General features: G+C 39.3%; 1 protein-coding gene across 8 annotated transcripts in view; it reads left to right on the top strand.

Moving 5' to 3' along the window:
• The window catches only part of PLAGL1 (PLAG1 like zinc finger 1), a 146340-nt gene that overhangs the window by 31682 nt on the left and 90652 nt on the right, over window positions 1-24006 (top strand). The gene's annotated exons all lie outside the window — the stretch shown is intronic.

Raw genomic sequence — 24006 nt, 5'->3', positions numbered from 1 at the left:
GTAGCATGCAACAGGGCTTCATTTCTTTTTGTGGCTAAATAATATTCCATTGTATAGGTGTATACTTTATTCATCCATTCATCAGTTCATGGACATTTGAGCTATTTCTGCTTTTTTGCTATTATGAATAATGCTGTTATGAACATGTACAAATTTTGTGTAGGTGTGTGTGTCGTTTTCTCGTGGGTGTATATCTAGAAGTGAATTTCTGGATGCCATGGTAACTCTGTTTAACCATTTGAGGAGCCACCAGACTGTTCTCCAAAGTTGCTGTACCCATTAATTTTTTCACTAGCAATGTGTGAGGGTTCCAGTTTCTCCACATTATCACTAACACTTGATATTATCTGCCTTTTTTATTCTGGCCATCCTCGTGGGTATGAAGTGGTATGTCATTGCAGTTTTGATTTATATTTCCCTATGGCTAATGACCACCATGTGCCTGTCAGTTTGTCATACTGTGGGGGCTTGCATGTTGCTGTGATGCTAAGTGCTATGCCACTGGTATTCAAATAACAGGGTCATCCATGGTGGACAGGTTTCAGCTGAGCTTCTAGACTAAGACTAGGAAGAAGGACCTGGGAGTCTTCTTCTGAAAAAAGTTAGCCAGTGAAAACCTATGGTTAGCAGCGGAACGTTGTCTGATATAGTGCCAGAAGATGAGCCCCACAGGTTGGAAGGCACTCAAAAGATCACTGGGGAAGAGCTGCCTCTTCAAAGTAGAATATCAGGAGGGACCAGTCTGCAGAAGGACGTCGTGCTTGGCAAAGTACAGGGTCAGTGAAAGCGAGGAAGACCCTCAACGAGATGGATTGCAACAGTGGACTGAAGCATAACAATTATGACAATGTCACAGGATTGGGCAGTGTTTTGTTCTGTTGTATGTAGAGTTGCTATGAGTTGGAAGTGACTTAACGGCACCTAACAAAAACACTTAGTTGTGCTCATGGGGAACCTGTACGTGGATCAGGAGGCAGTTGTTCGGACAGAACAAGGAGATACTGCATGGTTTAAAGTAAGGAAAGGTGTGTGTCAGGGTTGTATCCTTTCATCATACCTATTCAGTGTGTGTGCTGGGTAAATAATTTGAGAAGGTGGAATATATGAAGAAAGTGGCATCAGGATTGGAGGAAGACTATTAACCTGTGTTACGAAGATGACACAATCTTGCTTGTTGAAAGAGAAGAGCACTTGAAGCATTTACTGATGATTAAAGATGATATGGACTACACGTCAACATAAAACAAAAACCCTCGCAACTGGACCAATAAGCAGCATCATGATAAATGGGGAAAAGATTGACATTGTCAAGGATTTCATTTTACTTGAATCTGCGACCATTGCCCATAGAAGCAGCAGTCAGGAAATCAAAAGATGCATTACAGTGAGCAAATCTGCTGTAAAAGCCCTCTTTTAAAGTGTTGAAAAGCAAAGATGCCATCTTGAAGACTAAGGTGCACCTGACCCAAACCATGGTATTTTCAATTGCATCATATGTATGGGGAAGCTAGACAATGAATAAGGAAGACCAAAGAAGAATTGATGCCTTCGAATTGTGGTGTTAGCAAAGAATAGCAATATGGACTGCCAAAAGAATGAACAAATTTGTCTTGGAAGAAGTACAGCTGGAATGCCCTTTAGAAGCAAGAATGTTGAGACTGGATCTTACTTACTTTGGACATGTTGTCAGGAGGGATAAGTCCCTGGAGAAGGACAGCATTCTTGATAAAGTAGAGGATCAGCGAAAAAGACCCTAAAGGAGATAGATTGACACAGTGGCTGGGACAAGTGGCTCAAGCTTAATGGTTGTGAGAATGGCACAGGACTGGACAGCGTTTTCGTTCTTTGATACTTAGGGTTGCTGTGAGTGTGAACCAACTCGATGGCACCCAACAACGATGATGACGATGACGACAATGTCGCTAATGAGGAGCCCTGGTGGCGCAGTGATTAAGAGCTCAGCCACTAACCAAAAGATCGGTAGTTTGAATCCACCAGTCACTTCTTGGAAACCCTGTGGGGCAGTTCTACGCTTCTGTAGGGTTGTTATGAGTCGGGATCGACTCAGTGGAAATGAGTTTGGGTTTGGTTTATCGCTAATGATGAAGAGCCCTGGTGGCACAGTGGTTAAATTAAACGCTCAGCTGCTAACCAAAAGGTCAGCAGCCGTTTGAACCCACCAGCTGCTCCACTGAAGAAAGACGCGGCGGTCTGCTTTGGTAAAGATGTACAGCTTTGAAATCCTTATGGGGTAGTTCTACTCTGTCCTATAGAACTGCTGAGTCGGAATCCACTCAAGGGCAACCGGTATGGCTAATGATGTTGACTGTCTTTTCATGTGCTTATTGGCCATTTGTATATCTTCTTTTGAGAAATATATATTCAGATCATTTTCCCAATTTTTATTGGATTGTTTTTTTATTCTTTAGTTGTAATGCTTAAATATTCTGGATAAAAGTTCCTTATCAGATATATGATCTGCCAATATGTTCTCCCATTCTGTATGTTGTCTTTTCATTTTCTTGATGATACCTTTTTTTTAATTGTGCTTCAAGTTTGCAAATCAAGTCAGTCTCCCATACAAAACCTTACGCCCGCCTTGCTGTATACTCCTAGTTGCTCTCCCCCTAGTGAGACAGCACATTCTTCTCTCTACCCTGTGTTTCCATGTCCATTCAGCCAGCTTCTGTCCCCCTTGGCCTTCACATCTCCCCTCCAGACAGGAGCTGCCCAGATAGTCTCATGTGTCTACTTGATCCAAGAAGCCCACTCCTCACCAGTATCATTTTCTGTCTTGTAGACCAATCCAATCCCTGTCTGAAGAGTTGGCCTGGAGAATGGTTCCTGTCTTGGGCTAACAGAAGGTCTGAGGACCATGACCTCTGGGGTCCCTCTGATCTCAGTCAGAACATTAAGTTTGGTCTTTTTTATTAGAATTTGGGGTCTGCATCCCGCTGCTCTCCTGCTCCTTCAGGGATTCTCTGTTGTGCTCCCTGTCATGGCAGTCATCAGTTATAACAGGGCTCCATCTAGTTCTTCTGGTCTCAGGCTGGTGTAGTCTTTCATTTACGTGGCCCATTCTGACTCATGGGCTTATACTTACCTTGCATGTTTGGTATTCTTCATTCTCCTTTGCTCCAGGTGGGTTAAGACCAATTGTTGCATTTTAGATGGCTGCTTGATAGCGTTTAAGACCTCAGACACCACTCTCCAAAATGGGTTGCAGAATGTTTTCTTAATAGATGTTATTATGCCAGTTGACCTAGATGTCCCCTGAAACCATGGTCCTCAAACCCCCCCGCCCCTGCTACTCTGGACTGCGAAGTGTTCAGTTTATTCAGGAAACTTCTTTGCTTTTGGTATGGTCCAGTCTGCTGACTGACTTCTCATATATTGTGTGTTGTCCATCCCTTCACCTAAATTAGTTCTTGTCTGCTATCTAATTAGTGAATCCCCCTCTCCCTTTCTCTCTCCCTCCCCCCTCTCGTACCAAACCAAAAACCAAACCCACTGCTGTTGAGTCGATTCTGACTCATAGCGACCCTATAGGACAGAGTAGAACCGCCCGATAGAGTTTCCAAGGAGCGCCTGGTGGATTTGAACTACCGACCTCTTGGTTAGCAGTCATAGCAGTTAACCTCTACGCCACCAGGGTTTCCACCTCTCGTAACCATCAAAGAATATTTTCTTCTGTTTAAAATATTTCTTGAGTTCTTATAATAGTGGTCTCATACAATATTTGTCCTTTTGCAACTAATTTCGCTTAGCATAATGCCTTCCAGTTTCTTCCACGTTATGAAATATTTCACAGATTCATCATTGTTCTTTATCGATACATAGTATTCCATTGTGTGAATATACCATAATTTATTTATCCATTCATCTGTCGATGGGCACCTTGGTTGCATCCATCTTTTTGCTGTTGTAAACACTGCTGCAGTGAACGTGGGTGTGCGTATATATCTGTTCGTGTAAAGGCTCTTATTTCTCTAGGATATATTCCAAGGAGTGGGTTTGCTGGATCATATGGTAGTTCTATTTCTAGCTTTTTAAGGAAGCGCCAATTCGAATTCCAAAGTGGTTGTACCATTTTACATTCCCACCATTAGTATATAAGTGTTCCAGTCTCTCCACAACCTCTCCAGCATTTATTATTCTGTGTTTTTTGGATTAATGTCAACCTGGTTGGTTGATGATATCTTCTGAAGCACAGACTTTTAAATTAGTATTTTATTAGTTTCCTATTGCTGCATTAACAAATTACCACAAGCTTGGGAACTTTTTTTTGTAAACACCTGCCTTGTTATCTCAGTCCTGTCGGTTGGAAGTCCAAGCTGGCCCTTCAGCAGCTCTTTAGTGTAACATCTCTTACCATTTCTTGTATATTCTAGGCTCTTGGGAAACAGGCAGTGGTTCTTGTAGCCATCATGTCATTCACTTATCTGTGCGCTTCTTATGTTCTTCCTACTTTTTTACTGGCTGGTATTCTTACCTTTTAAAGACTGAATTATAGAATAATCTCTTCTGGAACCTTGGGTTTTACAGCTGATTTGAGCTAAGTGTTCCACTCTGTGTTTTCATAGTTGAACATGTTCCTTCATCTTCACTTGCCATGTTGTTTTAGGATGGCCTGTCATGTGTCCGTTGCCCCAATAAACTGTCTCTCTTTCTTGTGCACTTCCCACCAAAACCCAGCGCTGTCCAGTGGAGTCGATTCTGCCTCATAGCCACCTTGTAGGACAAAGTAGAACTGCCCCGTAGGGTTTCCAAGGCTGTAAATCTTTATGGAAGCGGACTGCCACATCTTTTTCCTATGAAGCTGCTGGTGGGTTTGAACTGCTGACCTTTCAGTTAGCAGCTGAGCACTTAACCACTGCACCACCAGGGCCCCTTCTGTACTCTAGGGGCTTAGTAATTACATAGTAACATCCAAAAAAAAAAAAAATGATTGGAACTGAGCTAGATAGATGAAATTATGACTGTATTTGACTGCATATCCATCAAGATATGCGAATCAAAATAATACCACTTTTTCTAACCAAGTTATCAAATAAAAAGAGCGTATGTTGCCTTTAATGCCTGTGAGAGATACTCACATACTCCTACCAGACGTGCAATTGGGTAAATCCTTTGGGAAAGCAAACTCAGTTTCAAGAGTCTTATAATGTTTAGACACTGTGGGTAATTCTATGTTTAGGTATGTATCCTAAAAAAATACCTTAATTTTTATTTTTTAAAACTACCTTACCCTCTAATTCACTGATTCCTTCCTCTGCCTGATTAAATCTGTTGGTAAGTCCTTCTGTTGTGTTTCTCCTTTCAGTTACTGACCTTTTCAGATGCAATGTCTCTTTTTTTAGATCCTCATTTTGTTCTTGCATCTTTTCCTTCTTTCAGTTGTTGTCTGTTTTCCCTTAGTTCTTTAATTATTTTTAATGTAGTTGTATTATATTCTTTTTTTTCCATTATTTGGTCATGCATAGATGCGCTTTCACTCCCTTTGTCGTGTTCTTTTGGATGGGCCTTCATTTCTCTGTTCCTTGTGTGTCTTGTGGCATTTGTTGGGGCATTGGAATTTTTGAGGGTGTTAACTTTCTGTTTTCCCTGTATTTGGTGTTTTTGCCCATGTCGTTTTCTGTAAGAAACTCTAGGTGGGCAGAGCCTTTGGCCTTTGCTTACTGCTTGCTCTCCTCTCTATGATGCTCCTTCTCACTCTGGTTTAATTTGGATTCGAAAGTTCCAGATCTCATTTTTCAACTTTCACTCTGTCGCAGACACAGCAGAGAACACTCTGTGGTCAGTTTGTCCACTACTGGGCACCGTCACTGAGGTGAGATACTGTGTACTAATTCAAATGATAGAAGATTGATAAATTTTCACACATCCATACAATGGAATATCATGCAACTGTTAAAATAAGCTCTTCATGTACTGATATGTAGTAATCTCCAAGGTATTAGTAAGTAAAAAATCAAAATATAGACTAGCTTAGAGAGCACACCACCATTTGTGTAAAATTGGAGTAGAGAGATAACACACACACGTTACGTATACACACACCACACGTGCACAGAGAGATGAATAATGAATGTAAAATAATACTTCTGAAAAGAAACATGTGAGAACTACTGTCTTAGTTATCTAGTGCTGCTATAGCAGAAATATCGCAAGTGGATAGCTTTGTTTCTTCTCGGTAAGGGAGGCTAGAAGTCCAAACTCAGGGTGTAAGCTCCAGGGCAAGGCTTTTTCTCTCTGTCGGCCTTCTCATCAGTCTTTCCCTACACTAGGAGCTTCTCTGTGCAGGGACCCTGGGTCCAAAGGATGCAGTCTGCTCCTGGTACTGCCTTCTTGGTAGTGTGAGGTCCCTCTGTCTCTCTGCTCGCCTCTCTCATACCTCAAGAGATTGCCTGAAGACACAGTTGAATCCTGTAGATTGAGTCCTGCCTCACTGACACAACTGCTGCCAGTCCTCCCCCATTAATATCACAGAGGCAGGATTTACAACATGTAGGAAAATCACACAATACCAGGAATCATGGCCCAGCCAAATTGATACATACATTTTTGGGGAGACATAATTCAATCCATGATAACTACCATAGGCGTCCGATTCTTAGCAGCAAATATTTTTATGGTCACCCTTTAGTGTCTTTTGAATTAAAAAAAACATATTAATGTATTCCAATTTGGAAAATGAAATTTAAATTTAATAATAAAAAGGGGCTCGCTGGGTGTGGGTTTCCCAGCTAAAAGTGTGATTGCAGAAACAGAAGGGAGTAATAACTAGAGGGGACTGCACCCCCTAGTGGACTGTTGCTGGATTAGTGGTATACTGCCTTATTGTCTATCCTTGTTCATATGTCATATTGTACATGTTAGTTCATCTACTGGATGTATTCTTAAAAGTAGAATTGCTAGATGAAGGGTACATATATTGTTACTTTTGATAGATGGTGCCAGAAGGCCATACCAATTTATACTTGCCCCAGTGATATATGAGAGAGTGCCTTTCTCCAAAACCTTGACAGCACAGTGTGTGTGAAGAGTTTTGAATCTTTGCTAATCTGGTAAGTGAAAAATCTCAGAGTAGTTTCAATTTACATTTCTCCTAGGATGAGGAGCATCTTTTAATAGACTTAAGAGCTATCTCTGTATCCTTCGCTAGATGAACTATGTCAATTCATATCTTTTGCCTGTTTTTCTGTTGAGTTGGTCTTTTCCTTACTGATCTGTAGATGATCTCTGTATATCGAGGAAATTATCCCTTTGTCGTGTGTCACGATTTCCGTCCCTCCCCTCAACTTACCTTTTTTTGTTTGTTTTGGAAGGGGCGTGCTTTACTGTCTTTTTTTTTAGTTGTGGTGAAAACATGCAGCAGCCTACCAGTTTCTACGTGTGCAAATCAGCGACATTGATTACGTTCAAGTTGTGTAACTGTTCTCACTTTTTCGGAATTATCCTAACACCATTAACCTAAACTTAATGCTGCCCAAACAAAAACTCCCCCATTTCCCTCCTTCGCTGTAACCCTTAATAGTCTTTGCTTTCTATACATTTTCTTATCTAAGTGAGTTCAGACTGTCGTAGTCCTTTTGCTACTGGCTTAACTTCGCTCACCTTATTTTCAGGGTTCATCCATGTGTGGTATACATCAGGACTTCGTTCTTCTTTATTGCCGAGTAATATTTCACTGTGTGCATTTACCATATTTTGCTTACCCTTTCATCTGTTGATGGAGATTTTGGTTGTTTCCCCTTTAGGTCTGTTACGAATAGTGCTGTAATGAATATTGGTGTATATGTGTCTCTTTGTGCCACTGCTTTCAGATCTTTTCAGTGTATGCCTAAGAGTGGAATTCCTGGATCATATGGTAGTTCTATACTACCACTGGATTTTTTTTTTTTTGAAGGTAGTTCTATACTCAGCTTTTTCAGAAACTGCCAAACTGTATCCCACGATGGCTGTGCCAGTTTATGCTCCCACCAGCAGTGGATGAGGATCCTGTCCTTTTTCTCCACAACCTTGCTAACACCTAATGTTTTCTATTTTTTTTTATTATTGACATTCTAATGGGGGATGAGGTGGTATCCCTTAGTGGTTTTAATTTGTTGTTGTTGTTGTTTAGGTGCTGTCAAGTCAGTTCCAATTCAGAGCAACCCTGTGTACGACAGAACGAAATAACTGCCTGGTCTTGCACCATCCTCACAATCCTTGTCATGCTTGAGCCCATTGCTGCAGTCACTGTGTCCATCTGTCTCGTTGAGGGTTTTCTTCTTTTTCACTGACTCTCTATTTTACCAAGCATGATGTCCTTCTCCAGGGACTGGTCCCTTCTAATCACATGTCCAAAGCACGTGAGACATAGTCTCCCCACCCTTCTAAGGAGCATTCTGGTTGTACTTCTTCTAAGATAGATTTATTCGTTCTTTTGGCAGTCCATGCTATACTCAGTATTCTTCGCCAGCACCACAATTCAAAGGCGATAGTTCATCTTTAGTCTTCCTTATCCATTGTCCAGCTTAGCACTTTAGTACTTAAAGTGACATCTTTGCTTTTTAACACTTTGAAGAGGTCTTTTGCAGCAGATTTGCCCAATGCAAATGTAGTGCAGCGTTTGGTTCTTGACCGCTGCTTCCATGTCTGTTAATTGTGGATCCAAGTAAAATGAGATCCTTGACAATTTCATTCTTATCTCCATTGATCATGACGTTGCTTATTGGCCCAGTTGTGAGGATTTTTGTTCTCTTTTTTTGTGTGTGTTGAAGTGTAATCCAAACTGAAGGCTGTGGTCTTTGATTTTCATCAGCAAGTACTTCAAGTCCTCTTCACTTTCAGCAAGCAAGGTTGTGTCATCTGCATAATGGAGGTTGCTAATGAGTCTTCTTCCATTCCTGATGCCCCGCTCTTCTTTATATAGTCCAGCTTCTTGGATTATTTGCTCAGCATACAGATGGAATACATGTATGGTGAAAAGATACAACCCTGACGCACACCTTTCCTGACTCTAAACCACGCAGTATCCCCTTGTTCTTCTCAAATGACTGCCTCTTGATCTATGTACAGGTTCCTCATGAGTACAATTAAGTGCTCTCGAATTCCCATACTTCACAATGTTATCTATAATTTGTTTTGATCCACGTGCAGTTGAATGCCTTTGCATAGTCAATGAAATACAGGTAAACATCTTTTAGTATTCTCTGCTTTGAGCCAGGATCTGTCTGACATCAGCAGTGTTCCTGGTTCCATGTCTTCTTCTGAATCCAGCTTGAATTTCTGGCGGTTACCTGTTGATGTACTGCTGCAGCTGATTTTGAATGATCTTTAGCAAAATTTTACTTGTGTGTGATATTAATGATATTGTCCGATAATTTCCACATTTGCATCTCCCTAAAGGCTGATTACCTTGAGCATCTTTTTCTGTTCAAGTCCTTTACCCATTTTTTTTTTTTTTTTGATTGGGTTGTTTGTGTTTTTCTTTAAAAAATGTTTTTATAAATTTTGGATATTTGGATTAGACTCTTTTCGGATATGTGGTTCCCAAAAACATTTCTCCCAATCTGTAAGCTTATCTTTTCACTTTTTAAATAAAGTCTTCTGGTACATGGAAGTACTTAATTTTTATGAGATCCTATTTATCTATTTCGTATTTTGCTGCCTGTGCTTGTGTTGTCATAGAGCCCACCATGGAAACCTCGGTCCCACAGCTTCCATTGTTGTCTTTTGACTGTGCTTATGGTGTGTTTTGCCATCCAGAAAATTTGATTTTGTTATATGGTTAAATTTATCAATGGTTTTTTTTATGGCTTTTGCAAATTGCTGTAGACTTTAGGAGGAAGGTCTTCCTTACCTCAGGAAATAATTTTAAATATGTTGAAAGCGTTATATGTAAAGATGTTTATTGCGTTATTTGTAAATTAAAAAAAATTGAGAACAATGTAGACATTCGATAATTGGAGAATGATTGTGGTACCAAAAATCAAACCCATTGCCGTCGAGTTGATTCTGACTCACAGCGACCCTATAGGACAATGTTGAACCGCCCCATAGGGTTTCCAAGGAGTGGCTGGTGGATTTGAACTGCCGACCTCTTGGTTCTCAGCCAAAGCCTTAACCACTATACCACCAGCCTCTTTAATTGTGATGTAGCTACATAATGGATTATTATGCGACCATATAAATAGTATTTACAGAAAGTTCCTAATAGCCTATAGTAATAAATGTTTATAAATGTATGCCATGGGAAGATGTGTGTCTTCAGGTTAAGGCCAGAGTCAAAACTGTATCTCTTCAGGATCATTTCAATTATGTAGAAAATGGAGAGGAAAAAAATGGAAGGCATATTAATAGTTGTAATTGGTTGGTGAGATTATTTTGTTATTTAAAATGCCATCCTGTTCTTCATAGACTTTTAAAACAAGCATGTCTTTTTATAATAAGGAAAAAATAAGTAAAACAAAAAGGACAGTATTATCATCCTACTATGTGTTATATACTATGTATTTGTATAGGATTCATTTGCCTTGAATATTTGACATTCTCCACACTCTCAGCAGCCCAGAAGTGGGGCAAAGAAAACCAGGGGTTGTTTACCCAGAATAGAGCTAGTTTATCCTGATTTTCTTCTTTTCTACTTCTGTAGTCAGGTATCAGGATCTCAGGGAATGTTCTTTTATGCATTTCACTTGTAGAGAAGTTGCCACTCAAATTACGATCGTAACCCTACAGTGAGCACGTGATAGTGAATTTTTATTTCTCTTTTAAATTCTTCTTCCTAATAGAGATCTGGCTTTCTTTTAAAATTACATTTTTGTTTTTCTTTTCTGGGTTCTGGTTGCTATACATCCCCCGCACAATTAGTAGTCTTTTAAAAAGAAAAATTTATTGGGTTGTAATTTATAAACAATAAAACGAATTCAACTTAAATGTACAGTTTGAGTAGTGAAAGATGTGCTCCCTCTTACAGTTCTATCAGGAGACTATGGAGATCTCACTTTTTAAAAATATAATTTGAAAAGATACTGTGTTTTTTACTAATATACTCCAGAACACTTAGAAGAATAACAGTTAATTTTAGATAGAGTATTCAAAAGAGATGTAAATGTTTGAAAAGTTAGTGGCTTATACAGTAACTGCATGATTAACTAAATAACTTCACAAAGGGGCCCTGCTTTGGTTATAGCATAAAAGTACAATAATTAAAAGTTATTAAAGAACCAAATAAACCATTAGTTGAATTCTTTGAGGTGCTGAGACTTTTAAGGCACAGTCATATGTATTTTTGGACTTTTGATTTCTTTACAGTTCCTGGTCCCCCCCCCCTTTTTTTTCCTTAAAGTGCTGCAAAGCACCTGTTTGTTCTCATATCAAAATTAATGATAATTCAAGTGGGGAACATTCCTATATATCAGCAAAATCCTTTCTTTAGTGCTTTATTCCATGTGAGCCTGTACACCTACTTGCAAGTCTGGGGAAGATGAGACTTTTAGAAAGGAGAACATGATAGTAAGTCTAGCAAACATGGTTAAGATGTCCCTGAGAACACAGTGTTTCCTAGTAAAAGGACTGTTTTAAATGTTTAACCTCATTTCAAAAGAATGCTTAAAGAAGCTTTCATCTGTCAGAGCAAGAGGTTATGTTTGTGTAAATCAAACCACTGTACAATTTCTAGAATTTGAAAGTGGTACTTTTGTAGGTTCTTTTCAGTGTGGTGCGGTGGTCAGTGGGAGTGGGGATCTGCTTCATTTTGGCTGGGTTCGTTTTGCTCGCTCATTTTGAGTGGTTTGTGCATTGTCAGGAACTATTCCTCCCACTGACCGTTGTTGCTAGTTGCCATCTTTCCCTATTCTTTCCTACTCTTTGTTCTTTTTTCTCTTCCTCCCCAACTTCTTCTCTTGGGGTTGTGGAAAAAACAAAGACGACCTTTACTTGCGTTTTCACTTTTTATTCTGAATACTGACAGATTTAACTTCTTAATGACTTTGTACTTCAGATGAAATCATGTTAGTCATAAATTTTATTAATGTTTAATTTGCAGCTGAGAAACCTAAGTGAATTGATCCAAACTGGAAATCTTAAATTTTTGAAAAGGTAATTTTCCCATCATTAGAAAGAATTTTCCCATCTGCTTTGCTAGTAGTTACAATCGTTTACAGGGCATCCTAAGGATTAAATACTAATTGATTTGTGAGCATTGCTGGAAGGGATCCAGAGATTAGAAATATGTGTTTATTCTATTTAAATTAACAGTAAAAGAAATTTAGTCAACAAATCGGAGACATGGGATAATCTAATTATTGGAAAACTGTGTAAGTATGGATTTCTACAAAAATAATACTATCAGAAAGTTGTTAAGCTGTTTGTAGAGAAAATTTGCACACGTTTTCGCATCAGGTCTTTTTAAGTTTCATAGCCTGGGATGACAGCTAGAAAGCTGCCTTAAATTCCTTTTGAAGGCTTGATAGAATAAATTATAAGTAAATAATTATAAATATGGAGTGATAAACTTCTCAGGCTAACTTCTGTGAACCATTGTACTTTTTTTTTTGGAAGAATTATAGAATCAGTTTCATTATAGCTGAGGAAAAATCATTTTTCCAAGATGTACTTTCTCTTCTGCTACTAAATTTAAGCTCTTTGCAGTCAGGGGCATAACGAATTTAAGCTCTTTGCAGTCAGGGACATAATTTATTTTAGGTCAGCACCTTTTCCCCCCACTCCCTTCCGTGATGTTACATTATACATTTGTAATAGTTAGATTCTTTTGTCATAGTCTGCATTCCATCCTGGGATTTCCTGACCTCCTAGTTGATTTTTCTTTTTTTAATTTGTGCACATCAAGGTTTATTTCATCAAGGTTTATATCTGTGGGTTTTGATAAATACATAGTGTTACGTATCCACCACTACCTTACCATACAGAATAGCTTCACCGTCCTATAAAAAAATCCCCAGTGCTTCACCTAGTCAAACCCCCCTCTCACTCCACCAGCAAATCCTTGGGAATTTAATGTTTTTCATCTTTATAATACTGCCTTCCCCAAAATGTCATATAAAAGGAATCATACAGTATGTATGGTAGTCTTTTTAAACTGGCTTCTTTCACTTAAAAAAAAGAGAAAAAGAAACAAAACCCATTGCCCTCAAGTTGATTCTGACTCATAGCGACCCTACAGAAGAGTAGAACTGCCTCATGGCGTTTCCAAGGCTGTAATCTTTACGGAAGCAGACTGCCACGTCTCCCCTCCCCCGCTTCTTTCACTCAGCAGTATGCATTTCAGTTTTCTCTGTGTTGTTGCTCATACGTCCCTAGGTGGCGCAAATGGTTTGCGCTTGACTATTAAGATGAAGTTTGGTGGTTCGAACCTACGCGGTGCACCAGGGAAGAAAAGCTTGACGATCCGCTTCCACAAGGATTATACCTAAGAAAGCTCTGTGGAGCAGTTCTACTTTTTGTAACACATGGGGTTGCCATGAGTTTAAATTGACTCAGTGGCAATGAGTTTGCTTTTTTGGTTTACGTTGTTACATGGATTAATAGCTCATCCCCCTTTTTTTTTTTAATTGTACTTTAGATGAAGGTTTACAGAACAAACTAACTTCTTGTTAAACAATTAGTACACATATTGTTTTGTGACATTGGTTGCCAACCCCACGACATTTCAACATTCTTCCCTTCTCGACCTTGGGTTCCCTATTACCAACTTTCCTGTCCCTTCCTGCTTCCTCGTCCTTGCCCCTGGGTCGTTGTGCCCATTTAGTCTCATTTTGTTTTATGGACCTGTCTAATCTTTGGCTGGAGGGTGAACCTCAGGAGTGACTTCATTACTGACCTGAAAGGGTGTCCCGGAGGCCATACTCTCAGGGTTTCTCCAGTCTCTGTCAGGCCAGTAAGTCTTTTTTTTTTTTTTTTTTTCTCTTTTTGTGAGTTAGAATTTTGTAGTACATTTTTCTCCATCTTTGTCCGGGACTGTCTATTGTGATCCCTGTCAGAGCAGTTGGTAGTGGTAACTGAGAACCATCTAGTTGTGCTGGACTTAGCCTGTTGGAGGCTCTGGTAGTTATGGTCCATTTGTCTTTTGGACTAATATTTCCCTTTGTGTTTTTGGTTTTCTTCATTCTCCCTTGATCCAAACGGGGTGAGACCAGGGGAGTATTTTAGATGGCCACTCAAAAGAATAGCTCGTTCCTTTTGATTGCTGATGAATAATATGCCATAGTATGGATGTATCTATTCATCTATTGAAGGACATCTTCGTTGCTTCTTACCTGTGAAAATATGTATAAAGTTGCTACAAACATTTATGTACAGGTTTTTGTGAAGACACATGTTTTCAGATCAATTGGGTAAATATCCCGGAACGCAATTGCTGGAGGGTATGGTAAGCCTATGTTTCGCTTTGTAAGAAACCGTGAAACTGTCAGTGCGGCTGTACCATTCACATTCCTACCAGCAACGGATGAGAATTCCTGTCACGCCACATCCTTGTCAGCATTTGGTATTGTCTGATTTTTGGAGTTTAGCCATTTTAATAGGTATGCGGTGGTATCTCATTGTTTTAATTTGCGTTCCACCAGTGACAAATGATGTTGAACATCTTTTCATATGCTTACATTTATTCACATATCTGTTTTTGGTGAGCTGTCTGTTCAGATCTATTGCTCATAAAAAAAATTTTTTTGTGGTTTGATTTTAAGAGTTCTTTGTATACCATATTTTTACTCAAATAATATGCACCTTCTACATATGTTTGCCGACCACAGTCTCCCCCACACGAGAATTGGACGGGCTCTTTTGCAACTACCTTCCTCTCCACTTCTCCATTTCTTAGTAGTCAGCCTCTCTGGGTCTTGATTGCCTCGCCTGTAAAATAGGAATATTAAGTTAACCTGCAAGCAAGCACGTATCTTTCCATTTTCCGTTCTACAATTCCATGACAACCTGACCTTTTGAAACTCTCCTGGAATGGTACCAACATACAGTCAGGTCTCCTTACTTTCTACCTGCTCTCATAAAGGAAAAGAATGACATGATCCACACCTTCAGAGTCTTTAATTTCTTTGTGGAATTTTATTACTCCTGCTGCCTAAAAGCTCAACTGTGATGATAGCATGCCAGAGTGAAATAAATCTGTCAGTAATTTTCCGATCGTAACAAGAACAATCTATAGGTCACGTCTCAGAGGTACTGCTCACAGAAATGACCTCCATGTCTGCATGTATTACATACTTTGTACGTTTATTGGCAGATGAGAAAACAATTTGGCAGTTTAGAATTTCTCTGTATCCTTCCTCTGTGCAAATATTCCATCATTAACAAGCAGACTCCGTTTTCTATAAAAGTTGTTTTTTCCCTTCCTGCAGAAATGTCCTCTGAAGGGTGGGACAGGAAAACTGTCTCAAGGGTCATAAGGCATGACTGTACAGTATCTTGAAAACGATCTACAGATGGAATAATTTCAGAAATCAATAAAACCTTAGAACAACAGCACAGAAAAGTACCATACTAAAATTTCTTGACAAAATAGAATTTGTTGAGGCTCTAGCCCCATCCAGTGGTGTTGTGAAATAAAACCAGAGTGTGAAGGGTTTTTTTTTTTTTTTTCAACTTCAATTGGTATATAGCATTCTGGACTCACTCAGGCCTTATAACTTTGAATGGCCTGTAACCCATTCAGTTTCCATTTCTCTCCCTCTACCATTAGCCCAGGTTTTCTCTTAACGCTTTTCTAGGAGCACAGCACTGGCTCTGGAGTCAGTTTTGATTTTAGGGAGATAATACTGCTAGTAAACTAAATCCCTAAAGTTAGTCCCTTAATCTCCCTCAAGTTTGTTTCTTCACCTGTACCACATAGATAATAATAGCTTCTACTTAGGTTTCCTGTAGGTGTTGGAGAAACTAGTAGTACGCAAAGGTGCCTCACATGGGGGTAGTGCTTGGCATGTATTTGTTGCCATTGCTACGACTGCTGGTTTAAATGAGGACACCTGGGTGTTGTTTCAAGTGAGAAGACCAAAGGGCTAAAGACATTTCAGCAGCCTGTGTGAGAGTATGGTGTTCAAATCCCCTAGCAAAATAGACCTTGCAGAGACCCATACTCCTTCCCAGGAGGCTTAGAAAGAATTTTCAGAGTGGTAAGAGGAAAGCCCAGATAGAAGGGTGTCATCAAAACTGCGGAAGGGAGACATTCCAAGTAGGAAGGAGTGGTGAACGGCACCAGATGCTGCAGAGATCCCAGAAGATGCAGAATTTCCACTGGCTTTTGAAGTACAAAGGATATCCGTGGAGCCTTGAAGGCAGACTGCAAACTGGGGGGCCTAGGACTGAGGCACAAATGGATGCTGAAGTTTGAGGAGAGACAAGGGTGTTGATTGATGGAACATGTTTTTTGAAGAGCGGGGAGAGATGAGAATTCAAAGGGCACATGGAGGAATTAGCTCTGGACAAAAGGAAGGACAGGATGGGTGATAACAGATAAGCTTGTAGGTACTGGGAAGGGGAGGAAGTTGAAAGATTTTTCTTGATGACTTCAGCTTTCCAGGAAGTTGGAAGATGGTGAGGATGTTTGAAATAGTTTGAGGAGAGGGATGAAGGTTTAGAAGAGCTACCCAGCACAGGGGAGGGGAGCTGACTAGGCGATAGTAGGGTTTCTGTGCAGCCTTGTACATAGTTCGGTTGGAAGCGATGCATGTTGACATTTTGTGGGAGTTTTTCTAGTGGTTCTCAACAGCCTGAATGTAAGGGCATTATAATCAGATGGTTGACTCTGACCTGCAGTTTTGTTGTTTTTTTTTTTTTACTTTTTTGTAGTTTTAAACTTTTTAAAAATAAAATATTAGAGGAATATTACTGTGAGCTCCCCAGTACCCTGCAGTTAGATTCACCAGTTGTTAACATTTTGCCATATTTGTGTTATCACTTTTCTTTAGAACACCTATTTATTTTGCTGAGCCATTTGAGAGTGAGTTAGACTTCATGATCATTTAGCCCCTAAGTAATTCAGTGCTTTATTTCCTAAGGACAATGACATTCTCCTATGTAACCATTTTCCTAGGTCATCTGAGTGTAAATTATTACACTCAGGGAATTTAACATTAAATTAACATTTACTATTAAAAAAAAATTTACTATTAGCGGATGAATAATCCGTACTTCAGTTTCTCCAGTTGTCTCAATGTCTTTATAATGTTTTTTTTTGTTTTTAAATCTAGGATTCATTTTAGGATCTGGTATTGCATCTGTTTAGGCTTTTTAATCTCATTTAATCTGGAACAGTTTCTTAGCCCTTTTTTATTGTGAAAATATACATAACAAAACATATACTATCTCAACCATTTCTACCTGATCATGCGTTCTGTATCTTTTATAACATTGTGTTTTTGAGGTGTACAGGTTAGTAATTTTTTTAAATGTCCCTCAATTTTAGTTTGTCTAATTCTGTCTTGGTTATCCAGTGCTACTGTAACAGAAATATCACAAATGGGAGTGGGTAGCTTTAACAAATTTTATTTTCTCACAGTTTAGGAGGCTACCCATTACCATTACTGTTGAGTCGATTCCAACTCATAGCGACCCCATTGGACAGAGTAGAACTACCCTATAGAGTTTCCAAGGAATGCCTGGTGGATTCAAACTGCCAACCTTTTAGTTAGCAGCTGTAGCTTTTAACCACTCCACCACCAGGGTTCCCAGGAGGCTAGAAGTCTAAATTCAGGGTGCCGGCTCTGGAGAAAGGTCCTTATTTCTTTTGAGTTTCTGTTCCTGGGTGTCTTCCTGTGGGTTGGCATCTCTCTTCCCCTATCTCTGCTTCTCTTGCTTGCTTGTTCAATCTCTCTTGTATCTCAAAAGAGATTGACTCAAGGTATAACTTACACTCATCTTGTCTCATTAACATAACAAAGACAACCTATTCCCAAGTCATAACCACAGGCAGAGGCTAGAATTTACAGCACGTATTTTGGGGGGGACACAATTCAATCCATAACAAATAGTTTCCTCATTTTAAAATTTAGGTTATGTGTTTTGGGCAGGAATATTACACAAGTGATGCGTCCTTATCAGTGTGTCACATCAGAAGGCACATGGCAGTTTGTCCTGTTATTGGTGATGCTAACTTAAAAATTTTTTTAAAATTTTCATTACAGTAAAATATACATAAGAACACGTTTTAACCATTTCTACAACTCAGCGACATCAGATACAGTCACCACATTGTTGTTAAGGTGCCATCGAGTCAGTTCCAATGCACAGCGACCTGTTGTACAATGGAATGAAACACTGCCTGGTCCTGTGCCATGCTCACAATTGTCATACTGGAGTCCATTGTTGCAGCCACTGTGTCGGTCCATCATGTTGTAGCATGTATCAGAACGTTTCTCTTTATGGCTGAGAAATATTCTACTATATGTATATACCACATTTTATTTAGGTGATACTAACTTTGATAACTTGGTTAAGGTGGTATCTACTAGGTTTCTTCAGTGTAAAGTGACTGTTTTCACATTTGTAATTAATAATTTTAGGGGAATAGATATTTTGAGACTATGTAGACTATGTAAATAACTATTCCTGTTCAGTTTTTATTCAGTAGTTTTAGCATCCATGATGATTCCTGCACGTTTCAATTATTACTGTGATAGTTACAAAATGGCATCTTTTCTAAATTATTCCTTCTGAGCTTATTCGTTGACTGGGCTGGAGCTTTGGGGTTTGGTTCAGTGCAAAGATGTGTCAAGATGTGAAGACAGGTAATCTACAGATTCAACAAAATCCTCATCAAAATTTCAATAGCCTTCTTTACAGAAATAGAAAAAACAATCCTCAACTTTATATAGAATGACAAGAGGCCCTAATAGCTAAAACAGTGTCGAAAGAGAAAAACAAAGTAGGAGGATTCATACTTCCTGATTTTAAAACATACTGTGCAGTTACAGTAATCAAAACAGCCTAGTACTGGTATAACAGTGGGCACATAGACCGATGGAATAGAGTTGAGAGCCCAGAAAACCCTCACATCTCTGGTCAACTGATTTTTCACAAGGGTGCTAAGTCTACTTGATGGGGCAAGAAGAATCTCTTCAATAAATGGTTCTGGGAAAATTGGATTTCCACATGCAGAGAAATGAAACAGGATCATGCCTCAGACCATAAGCAAAAACAAATTCAAAGTGGATTAAGGACCTAACTGTGTAAACTAAAACCATAACATTCTTAGAATAACAAGCAAGGGCAATGCTGTCAGGCCTAGCTTTCAGCAATGAATTATCTAATATAATAACCAAAGCACAAACAGCAAAAGACTAAATAAATGGAACCTCACAAAAATGAAAAACTTCTGTTTACCAAAAGACTTTACCCAAAAAAGTGAAAAGACAACATACCGACAGGGAGAATATTTTCGGAAGCCATACATCCTACAGGAATCTAATAATCAGTATATATATATAAATATAATACTTCTATAACTTAACAAAGACAAATAACCCAATCATAAGATGGGCAAAGGACTTGAATAGACATTTCATCAACAAGGACATTCAGATGGCCACCGAACACACAAGATGTTCAGTGTCATTAGCCATCAGAGAGATGTAAATCAAAACTGTAGTGGGATACCATTTTACTTTCATTAGGATGGCTAAGATTGAAAAAAAAAAGAATAACAAATATTAACAAGGATGTGGGGAAATTGAAACCCTTATCCATTGCTGGTGGGAATGCAAAATGATAACACCTGGTGTGGAAAACAGTGTGGTCGTTCCTCAAAAAACTAAAAATAGAACTACCATACCAAAAACCCAACCTGTTGCCGTCAAGTTGATTCTGACTCATACCGACCTATAGGACAGAGTAGAATTGCCCTGTAGGGTTTCCGAGGAGCAGCTGGTAGATTTCAACTACTGACCTTTTGTTTAGCAGTAGCACTCTTAACCACTGAACTACCAGGGTTCCAGAACTACCATATGACCCAGCAATTTCACTACTAGGTATATACCCAAAAGACGTGAAAGCAGAGACTCAAAGAGAGACTTTATATCAATGTTCATTGCAGCACTGTTCATAACAGCCAAAAGTGGAAACAACCTAAATGCCCATCAGTAGATGAATGGATAAGCAAAATGTGGTACATTCATGCAATGGAATACTACTCAGCCAGTAGGAGAAATAAAGCCTTGAAGTATCTACAGTATGGATGAAGCTTGAAGGCATTATGCTGAGCGAGATAAGCCAATCACAAAAGGACAAATGTTGTATGACCTCACTTATATAAAAAGATAAGAAAAGGCAAATGTATAGAGACCAAAGTTAATTAAAAATTTTTTTTTTTTTTTTTTAGGGAGAGGAGTGAGAGGGAAAAGGATGGTTAATGATGATGGAAAAATTGCATTGATTAAGTCATTTTTTTTTTATGGCTGTACAGCCAAACTATTCTAATTACTGATGATGAGTTGTACATCTGTAAAAAGTTGAATTGGCAAAAGTTATGAGATAGATATATTTATAACAATGACCAAAAAAAAAAAAAGAGGAGCTGCTGAGGCTGCTTACGTTCAACCAAACACCTCATGGGATTTGGTTCCTTGGTTTTGAGGTTTAGGGTCTTGGTTTCGTGGGACATCCCAGTTAATTGGCCTAATAAAGTGTTAGTGCTTCTGTGATACCTCCTAGTTTGTTGCATGGTGCCTGCGGTCTTAAAGCCTTGAAAGGCACAAAAACTGGTTTCTATTCACCTGGAGTGACAGAGGAAGGAGAGTCAGGAATAGGAGGAGGATATGGAATGTAGCTAATTGCCTCCAAGAACAACTGCATTGTTTGCCATGGGACCAGAAGAACTGAATGGTGCCAAAGATTCCATAGAAGAATTCTGATCAAAAGGGAGAATATGCAGAATGGAATTTCAAATTTTCATGGATTCTAGACTTTCTGGAGTCATGGAGGGTGGATGAACCCCTAAAACTATTTCCCTGAGATAATTTTTAAACCTTAAACCGAAAAAATTTTCTGAAGTCATCCTAAAACTGAACAATAGCATAGCTTAACTAGTTAGAAAGGTCTGCCTTGAGAATTATGCTCTTTTATGAGCTATCTATATGGGATCAGATTCACAACAGCAGCTCAAAAGATTAGACAGGGACCTTAGGGGGCAGTGAGTTTATGTTAATAAGGGAGGAACAACTCAGAAAAGGAGGGTGAGAATGGCTGCATAACTAGAGGAATGTAATCAGTGTCACTAAATTGTACATGTAGAAACTGTCGAATTGGTGTATATTCTGTTATGTATATTCTCAACAGCAAGAAAATAAAAGGGAAAAAAAAAGAACTGAGGAAATAAAAAAAAGATGTGAGGACCATGGTGAGATAATGATTAGAGTGATGAGTTGTGTAGGCTAGGAAGGAACTGAAACTAGAGGGAGTACAGGGAAGCAGACAGAATGGAACGTTCAGGGGACTGGGTGTCGCTGCAGTCAGAGTGAATATCCTGGGAGTAAGAGAGTGAGAAACCTGGAAGTTATGGCCAGAGGTAGGGATTTTGGAGTTTAGGATTTTCAGTGTGTTGCAGATCCGGCTATTGGAGTTCAGGGTGTTGCCATGGATTCAGAGGATTGTTGGAGTGGTGAGAATGTCTTCAGTTAGGAGCAAGTGGAGGAATTCTAGGACTAGGGTATTGAATAAATCGTACATGTAATTATGGAATTGGCCCAGAATGATGGGGCACCTAGAGGAGAAATTTTACAAACTGCCTGCCGAAGTCCTCTAGTACACAGGGTCCGTATTGAGTCCATGATGACGTTGCCTAGGAGGGGTTTGGAAGGAGAAGGGAGCAGCCAGAAGTCATGGGCCCAAATGGAAGTGTTTTATATGAAAGTGAAGGAGCAATGATTTGTAAATGAGGAGAGGAAGTAAAAACAGTCCTGTCTTTCTAATTTCTCCCAGTGTTGGATGGGAGTTCCTGGGTGGTAGAAATGGTTAATGTTGCTTACTGACTGAAAGGCACCCAGGGGCACCTTGGAAGATAGGTCTGACAATCCACTTCTGAAAAATCAGCTATTAAAAACCCGTGGAGCACAGTTCTACTTGAACCCACATGGGGTTGCCCTGAGTTGAAATTGACTTTGTGTATGGCATCTGATTTCATGTTGAATGGGTGTTGGACAATTGTACCTTCTCTGCTTGAGAGGCCCTCAAAAGTGGGTGTCTTCTGAGGAGAGCCAGAGGGGCAGGAAGACAAGCAGCAGGGCAGGTTGCTTTAGGAATAGAGATTAAGAGGAGCTGGAGATGCTAAGAGTAGTCCTGGGATGAGAATACATGCCCAGGACGGGAAGAAACAAGAGACAAGATGGTTTGAGCTGGTGTCAGGACTATGCCTGGACTTCAGGCTATCAGACTTTCTCTGCAAAGGGCCAGATGGTCTCTCTCACATACTCAGCTCTGCCATTGTAGTGTGAAAGCAACCATAGACAATATGTAAACGAATGAGTGTGACTGTGTTCCAATAAAGCTTTATTTATGGTCACTAAATATTGAATTTTATATAATTTTCACATGTCACCAAATACTCTTGTTTTGATTTTTTTTTTTTTTTTGACCATCTAAAAATATAAAACCCATTCTTAACTCACAGACCGTACAGAAGACAGACGACTTTGGACTAGATTTGACCCCTGAGCTGTAGCTTCCTGACACCTGCTCTAGGGTAAAGATGTAGAGGTCCGTGTTAAGGCAGAGTTCATGAGTCACTGGGGACATCTTGGGATAGGAAGTAAAGTATATCTTCTGATGATCATGAGGAATTTTGTTAAAGTCAGAGAATCAAGAGTTCAGGCTATCCGACTAGTAACTCTGAAAAAGGAAAGGAAAGCTGTCAATAAGATGAACAGTAAAAAATATGGTAAAGCAGTTAGGTATTTAGTGTAAGGTGATTTTTACTGATGAAAAAAAGTTATTGTGATAAAATACATGAAACAAAACATTTCAACCATTTTTATGTGTAGAATCCAGTGACATTAATTGCATTCTCCATGTTGTCCAACAGTCACCACTATCTGTTTTCCAATTTTTTCATCATCCTTAACACAAACTCTGGACCCCTTAAGTGATACCTCCCTCCCTCCCCCTGCCTCTGGTAACCACTAACTTTGGTCTCTATACATTTGCCTATTCTGGGATCATGTAATATTTATCCTTTTGCAACTGACTTTTTTCACTCAACATAATGTTTTCAAGTCTCACCTATATTGTAGCATGAATTGGGACTTTATTTCTTTTTATGACTGAGTAATATTCCACTGTTACGTATATACCACCTTTTGTTTATCCATTCATCTGTCGATGGACACTTAGGTTGTTTCCACTTTTGGCTACTGTGAATATGCTGTCCTAAACCTTGGTGTACTCGTGTCTGTCTGAGGTCCTTCTTTCAAGTCTCTTGGGTTTATACCGAAGAGTGAAACTGCTGGGTCATAAGGTAGTTAGTTCTCTGTGTAACTTTTTGAGATACAGCCAAACCATTTTCCACAGGAGCCGCACTGTTTTTACAACCCCACCCGCAATAGATGAGGGTTCCAGTTACTCCACATCCTCAGCAACACTCGTTACTTTCTGTTTTTGTGGTAACAGCCATTCTGGCGGGTGCGAAGAACTATCTCGTTTTGGTTTTGATTTGTATTTCCCTAATGGACTCTTTGCTATTTTAATTTTTTAAATGTCTTTTAAAATTTTTAGTGAAAAGTGCATTATAGATTTACAGCCAAATTGATCTCCAGCTCAGTTTTTGGACATTCAGTAATCCTCTGGTTTTGAGCCATTCTTTTTATGGGTCTCTTTGAGTATGGATCTTTCTCAATTTGCTTTATTTAGTTAATAAATCTCTGGTTTCCTCTGGGGTGGAGGAGGCATGGTTGCCTGACTACCTGGGATGCTGGAACACACCTGGTCACCCAGTTACTCTCTTTGTAACGTGAAGACTTTCAGCAGACTCTTTTGACAGCCCTACACCTTGACGTCTTGTTC

Source organism: Loxodonta africana, chromosome 1 (genome assembly GCF_030014295.1).
Source record: "Loxodonta africana isolate mLoxAfr1 chromosome 1, mLoxAfr1.hap2, whole genome shotgun sequence".
NCBI classification, from domain to species: Eukaryota; Metazoa; Chordata; class Mammalia; order Proboscidea; family Elephantidae; genus Loxodonta; species Loxodonta africana.
The sequence above is the reverse complement of the archived record's forward strand: the minus strand, read 5'-3'. Positions and strand labels throughout refer to the sequence as shown.